This window comes from Oryzias latipes, chromosome 14 (genome assembly GCF_002234675.1).
Source record: "Oryzias latipes chromosome 14, ASM223467v1".
Taxonomy (NCBI): domain Eukaryota; kingdom Metazoa; phylum Chordata; class Actinopteri; order Beloniformes; family Adrianichthyidae; genus Oryzias; species Oryzias latipes.
The window spans coordinates 6,382,150-6,389,904 of NC_019872.2; the positions used below are offsets into that span (position 1 = coordinate 6,382,150).

General features: G+C 36.9%; 1 non-coding gene across 1 annotated transcript; it reads right to left on the minus strand.

Annotated features, from left to right (window-relative positions):
* Positions 1 to 5,899: 5,899 nt before the first annotated feature.
* On the minus strand, positions 5,900 to 5,981 carry trnal-uag. Its single transcript has one exon. It is a non-coding gene; the product is annotated as a tRNA-Leu (tRNA).
* Positions 5,982 to 7,755: the final 1,774 nt, after the last annotated feature.

Genomic DNA, 7,755 nt, shown 5'->3' on the forward strand with positions numbered 1-7,755 from the left:
TGCCAGATGTTTGTGCACCTCCACCCCCAGTTCTAAAAGTGATGTCACCATAACGACCTGGCAAAGCATGAGCGTGTTACCATTCCATCATTGGTGGCTGTATTGTTGAATGATGAATAGTAGCTGGTGCCAAAGAGTACTTATCTGTCTCCAAGTGAAAAGGCTGCCCACTCCTCCAGGGATAAACAGGAAGGAAATGCTGTTCTGGCACTTTTAGTGCAGAGCTGGATAATCTGGCTTGATGTTTGTGAATTATGTGCAGCCCGATGGGTTTATATCCCAGGTAACATATTATTTTCTGCGGCACAAAACCGAGTTTATGAATAGTAATAAAAAAAATCATTTTGTCTATGCCTATAAATTACTGACATTATGATTGTGTTTGCATGACTTTGCATATATTCAGACTTCTGTAATTGTTTGGAATAAACAGACGGCACTGTGCAAACAAAATTACAGACGTGGCTATGAAAGCTAAAACCCAAAAAAACTTTATCCCACATTAGACTGCTGTATCGCCAGTAGGATGACAATGATTTGTCATTTTAAGATAACGTGCTTTACTCCCACATACTAACACCATCCACTCTACCTGATTTGTTTCAGTATATAAAATGAAAAATATATATATTATGCACAGACAGGTCAGGCTGCAGTTTACATGCTGTTTTCCACAAGTTCAGGAACTAAACTATGACTTAGCATTTTAGCAACAAATTGATTATGATTTTTTTTATAGCTGCTTCAATTTGGAGTCAGTTAGAAAAACAGGCTTAAAACTGACAAAAATATATAGATTTATTTAGTACAGCCAAAGCACACTACTTAATCAATGTTAGCTACTAGGTTAAAAATATACCTTTGCATTCAATCAGAGCGGGGAGTGTGCACAAGAGATCAAACTGTCTTTATCATGGTTTGTTTGTGGAAGAAGTGAAATGCGCCATATCTTTCTGCACCCTAAATTATTCATTCATTCATTCATTCATTCATTCATTCTTTTTGTCCCTTTCGGGGTAACGAGGCTGCTGGGGCCTATCCTGGCCACTTGTGGGCAAAGGCTGGGGGCACCCTGGACAGGTCGCCAGTCTGTCGCAGAGTGCACCCTCCTTCATATTTAGTTGCACAGTCTTTCCAACCTACAGGACTGTCACTTGTATGAGGCAACAAAGACTGGGATTAAATGCTTGCTGTGCAGAGATGAAATGGTGACATTTCTGTTCTAAAAGAGGAATCTACAAAGAAAAGCAAAGAATGTTTTGTGAAGTTTCTATATGGTTTATAAAACCCCTTTGAAAGAACCCACTTGCAAACTCAACTTGTGTCAGAGTTATCCTCTGTATTCTCTGTGCTGCTGTTTACAGAAGTGTGGCCTACTTGAAAACGCTAGAAATATTCTACTGGCTTTGAAAAATATGGATAAAAGAAGAAAAACACAGTCTGATGAAATGGTGAAGCAGAGAATTGTGATGCATCAGTCATCAGGCTGACAAACGTAGCAGAACAGTTGTTCTCTAGTCTAAAGAAAAAAAAGTGCCAAGCTTAAAAAAATCATCCTCTAGTTTAATACCACAGTCCAATGAATCCTTTGAGTACATCTTTACAAGAGGGTGCATTTCAGATATATATTTCTAAAAAAAAATCTGCAAAGCAATTACAGTTTTCTTTCTGCAGCCAGTCGGTGCTCCACGTACGTCATTATAACGTGAAAGAGATTATAGTTGAGAGAGTACAAGGTGATTGTTTAATATCCTTAAGGGCAAAAACACAAATGTGTTTGACTAATTGGTAAAGATGTCAAAACTCTCAGCAAAAGGAGTAGATTTCCCCTCATTCAGATTTTATTCCTAGGTTTGCCCAAGAAATATGGCAAGAAGTAAATAAAGTTTATTTTATAGCACTTTTGCAAAGAAAATCTCAAAGTGATGCACGACACTGGTGAAAACCAAATCAGGGGATGAAAGAATATGTTAAATGAAATAAGATTAAAAAAAACGAAAATTACAAAATCTCTCCGACATTAAACTCACATTTAGTTAAAAGCCTGCTGAAGTAAAAAGTTCTCCTGGTGTGTTTTAAACCCAATGGAGCATAGGGACAGAGGCAGAGCATTCCAGAGTTTGGGAGCCATCACTGTGGAACCACAAGTATTTATATGAAATGTATTTTGATCCTTTCTTTTATAAATAGGATGAATATTTTATTATCTTTGTATCACCTCACAAGCGTCCTCCTAATGTTCATGTTTCAGCCTCACGTCTCACATTTTGTGCCCTTTTCTGTCTTTCTCTTGCGCCTCACCCTGCCTTGTCCCGACTTATCTTGTCTCACCTCGTTACGTCTTCACCTTCTCTTGGTTTCATTTGATTGTACAGTTCCTTCCCCGCAGCCTCCAAGCATCACTTTAAATTTAACTGTGTCGGGAAAATAGCACAACTGGGAGCAACTTATTAGCATAGTCTGGGGGGTGAGTGGAGGGGGTTGGTGGTGTTAGCAGCCCTGTTTCCTGACTCTAAACTAAATTACACGTCACACTCTCTTTCATTGTCCTTAACAGCTTATAGTGGGTTTGCTTTCAGGACAAAGGAATTCTTTCCATACTGAACTTGCAGGATTACATGTTGGGTGGGAATAAAGGTCACATCAGATAGGTGTGTATAATGTTTCTCCTTGGGCTATGAGTGCGATCATAAATATTCATCCTTAGCCTCAGGTTGCTTTGAACAATGATTGGTTATTTCTCTGACCGACTGCTCTCCAAGCATTAAGAGGATCAGGAAACATTAGCATATTGATTTTAATAAAATGTTCCAGTTTTGACCACCAAATGGGACATTCTTGAGCAACTTCGGCCCTGAAACCTGTTTTTGTTCTGGATATTATTTTTTGATTTAATCAAAACTAAATACTTTCTTTTTTGACTTTCTAATACTTTCTGTCAGATTTTTGAGCTCTCATGAGATTTGGAGGAAATTTAATTTTAAACTTTTTTAAAGAGAAACATTTTCATGCAGCTCGTCAGATGGAGGATTTCTTGGCTTTACTTTGACGCGAAATATACACAGCAGATAAAAGAATCATAAAAAAAGGCAAATATGAAGATCCAAAAATAAGGTTGTGATCATCAGGAAAATAAGAATCACTTTTTAACTTTCAAACAGCATGTTGCTCATCAGCTTCTGATTCATGATTTTAATAATAAAATACTCAGAAATACAATTTTTTGCTTGTCTTTATATTTGTCCTCCATCTTTACAAAAATGCCACAAGAACATGTTAAAAACACCCAAAACACAATTTCTTTATTGGAGGAGGTCTTTAAGGTCTTTGTGTATCAGTACTGTACACCAGAACAGCACATATACAACAACTAGATTTAACTGTGTACCACACCTGCAAAATATAGCTTAAAAATACATACATTTGAATTAAAAAGTAAAATATTATTTTTTAGACATGTCTATTCTATGATAACTTTTTCTTAGTGGGTTTTCAACGTTGCTCTGGTAAAAAAATAAAAATGAAAAGGCGAATTTTACAAATTTCCTGTTCAAATTCAGGAGAAGGCAGTAGGTGAGGCAGCAGTTGCCCATGCCTACCCTGCACCCAGACTCCACCCCACACACTGACTGAGCAGCAGCTGATGCATGCGCTTTACTGTATCAGTCTTTCTATCATGATAAATGTCGCTTTATTTTTAATCACTTCATTTTTCAATTTCTCGCCAACTGTCTTACATTGGTTACAGTTTGTGACCCATTTGCTGGTGGTCTTTTTTATCTGCTAAAAATGCACATTACAAATACTCTAGGTGAGGCACGCAGTATGCCTCCCTCAAGGCAGAGGGTGCTGGTGATCCCAGAGAATATGACATGAGTAAAAGCAAGTCAATTATAACAATTTTGGTGATTTTGTTTTTGCATGCTACAGTTTGTAAAAGGAAGACAAATGTTGAAATGAAGTATTAAACAACACACTTTAACTGTAGCCAATCAAATGGTAAATATGCTACTCTGTAGGGTTTATTTATTTGTGTATCTAATGACGTCAGTGCGTTATCAGCCGCAAACATCATTGGTGTTCCATCACTGAGATAAATTTTCAGATCTTAATGTTAAATTAAAAAAACAAACTTTTTAAATTTTTAAGGCTTGATTCTTCCCACAACAAAAAGATTTGAGTTTAACCTGTTTTTTGTTGGTTTTATCAATTCGTCTCTTTTTTTTTCTTTTTCTTTTATCTTTCACTCAATCTACGTTCCTTTTCCACCTCTGGGGGAGGGATGTGTTAAAAAAATAGTGTTGAAAGCTTGAGGGCTGATAGGTGAATGAATGCCTCTCTTGGTAAATCATCTGTGAAGGACAGCATGCAGCAGCAGACAGAGAATCGAGAGGGAGTAGCACTTAAGTGAGGGCAGAAAGGAGGGTGAGGAGAAAGCAGAAGGTGCAGAAGGACAGTAAGTAACCAATACAGACGTAGAAGAAATTATGAGGTTAAAAAAGGATAAGGAACAGAGGAATAAACTGGAGCTTTGGCATATACTGGGGCAGAAGACGTGAAGGAGGGAAGAGTAGGAGAAGATTGACGTGTCGACCACTTATTTCTTCCTACTCGAGCTTCTACCTTCAAGGCCCTGACGCAAAACAAAGTGAATGAGAAAGAAAGAGGGAATTGAATGCTCTAGGGACACTGAAGCCAGAAACTCTGACTCCATCTGACAAATCAAACTTTGGAGTGTGAAAAGGAAACTGAAATATTCCAAAAACTGCCCACAGCACAAAGGACAAATATGGGGCTGATGCTGATGCATTTCAAAGTAAAATAATATGAAAAACTTCCTTTTTTTCAGAATAAATCCTTTTTCCACCTTTTTGTTTTTATTGAATAACACATTTTATAATCTATTTTTATTTACAACATTTACTTTTATCAGAAAACAAATAAATACATTGGATCTACATCTCATTAAATGCTCTATTTTTGTTTAAACCCTTGAAAATCATTTCTATTATTATACGCTATTTTACATGTTTTGTCTTTTTAAAATCCAATCATTTAACAAACATCTTGTTTCTTGTGTCCCTGTTGTCTTATTACATAATGAAATTGAAAAGTTTCTGACTTTAATTTAATGTGGCAGTCATTCTTATGTCCGGGAAGTAAGCTCTCAGCTCAGCACAACTCAAGATTTTTGGTTTTTATGCCCCAAACTAAGCTAAAAGTATACAACACAGCTTAACCCTTGTGCTATCCTAGGCACTTTAACATTGGGAGATGGGTCATCTAGACCCACTAGACAGTGCGCTGAACCTTTTTTCTTCAATGATTTGTGATCTTCACTGGTGTCCATGGATTACATGAAATCTTTCCACCTTTATCCACCTTTGTCATGGTAGGAAGAACACGTCAATGTAAGGGTGGGGTCATCTAAGATAGCACAAGGGTTAAAGAAACAGAACATGATGCTTAAAGTTATGCTACCTTTAGGCTATACTACCTTTTACAGAGCTTTAGAGAAATTAATGTGTACCACATTTTTCAGAGTATAAATCGCTGTGTTTTTTTTTGCATGGGTTGGCCAGGGCTAAGACCAATATTCAGGTGGTTTCTCATATTGTTCTTTTTTTCCTCTTTTAATAATAATTGATACTATATTTATCACTCAATGGGGAAATTTCTTCTCTGCATTTGACCCATCCCCTGGGGGAGCAGTGAGCTGCAGCCTCAGGAGGCACTAGCATTAAGGGTCTTGCCTAAGGGTCTGTACTGGGTGATGTTAATTGCTTGCCATTAATATGGAAATTGACCCAGTATCATTGTTCATCCCCCTCTGGGAATCAAACCCTGGATTCCTGTGGTAGCCTCTCACCTTACCAACCGAGCTACCCAGCCAAAAACTTGGCAGCGGTGGGATTCAAACCCACGCCATCGAAATGACTGGAGCCTAAATCCAGCGCCTTAGACCACTCGGCCACGCTACCTTGTTTTTGTTACTCGTGGAAGTTACTTTTGTTTCCGAAACATTTCCTTACGTTTAATTTCCTCGGGCTGTATTTTGTTTTTTGGAATTCTATTTTGGCTCCCAGAATTCTGTTTTGATTTCTAAAATGTAAATTACTTATATTTTGCCTTTTTGAATTCTATTGTGAGCTTCAATCTGTTTTTGCAATAAGTGATATGTCGGTGTGATTTGGACTTCAGAGTCACCATAGCAATCAGACTGACACAAAATTCGAAGTTTGACAGTGTATTTTCCTGAATTCTGTGAATCAATCCACAAGCAAATGATTAAAACGAATAATTGTTCAACTTTTACCACAGAACCATTAACGCGAACTCTGAAATATCATGATTTAACCTTTAAAAGTACTTTTTCTGCTGAAGTGTTTCTATCACTTTAGCAGTGAAATATGAAGCCAAAATGTTTTAAACTTTCACAGATCAAACAAAAGAGCTGAATTAAAAAGTATAAATATCTCAAGACCCCGCTTTTCTTCAGTTTTGAAAGCATTACATGCATGCTTGATTAGCTGCCACAGAGACGGACTTACCCCCGCAGGGAAAAAGTAAACAAACCTGCACCCCAGCCTGTGTATTGCCGGTGACCAGAGCTGTAATTAAGTAGACTCTCAGTTACTTGTGGGCCGTGGCTATCAAGGTAATTAATTACAGAGGTGTTCCTAATTATAAGAGCCACTTAAATGTAAATTCAGAATTTAGAAACCACTCAGGACCAAATGGCTGGTTAATGAACACCAATAAATGCGTGCTTTGAATTTAGTGAAGCCTAAATTTTGCCTCAAACTGTAAGATTTATTGTGAATTTTCTATTGACTTCTAATTGATTGCAGACATCTTGTTTGAAATTTTCCGTTCATTCTTTATTCTGTTGCATACAAACTTGACTAACTCAGTTTGTGATTGTTAAAAAAAATACTTTAATTCTGGAGAAATTGGAAAAACAGTTACGTTTTATTGGAAGGAAATATAAACAAGTTGCAAGTACAAGTAAAAGGGACTGAAAAAAGTTCTGTGTGGTCTCTACATTTAAAAGTGAAACATGTGTGTCAAGCAGGTGATTTGCAGTTTGAGGGACAACACAGCTGATGTGTCAAACTGTGAGATGTGAGACAGGTATGGATAAAAGGGCTCAGCGCTGGAAATAAAAACGGAAGAAATCGACTTCTTTTTTCTCCTCCTTATATATCTGCTGAACCTGCTTTTGTTCAAATACGATAAAACTGAAACAATGCCTTCAGGATATTCTAACCTAGGCTGAAAAATGAAAAATTGAAATGTTATTGCATGTGGCTAAAGGTATTTTTTACTTTTAAGAGCTGCTTGTCTAACTGAGCATAAAGACCTGCATAATCTATTTGAGCTGTAATTAAAATCCAACATTAAACTAATGTTAAACTCTGTCTGATGATCTTGCCAAATAGAAAAATGCGCTTGCGGACTGGACTCATTCATACTTGATCTGTGATGTGCACTTTCAAACAAAGGCTACAAGATCTGTTGTATTTTTTAATTTGACAGATGGAACTACTGATACATGATGTTAATTGTGTATGACAAAATGCGTAACTAGAAGATTATGTATGTTCTAATCAAAACAAGTTAAGAATAAAATTCAATTGGATAACAAAGTACAATATTAACGTATTTCCAATGCCTCTAGGGTATTAAACGTGGTGTAATAACATTATCTAACTTTTGAGGCTTTGTGTTACATAGTCAAGAAAGGCAAAGTCA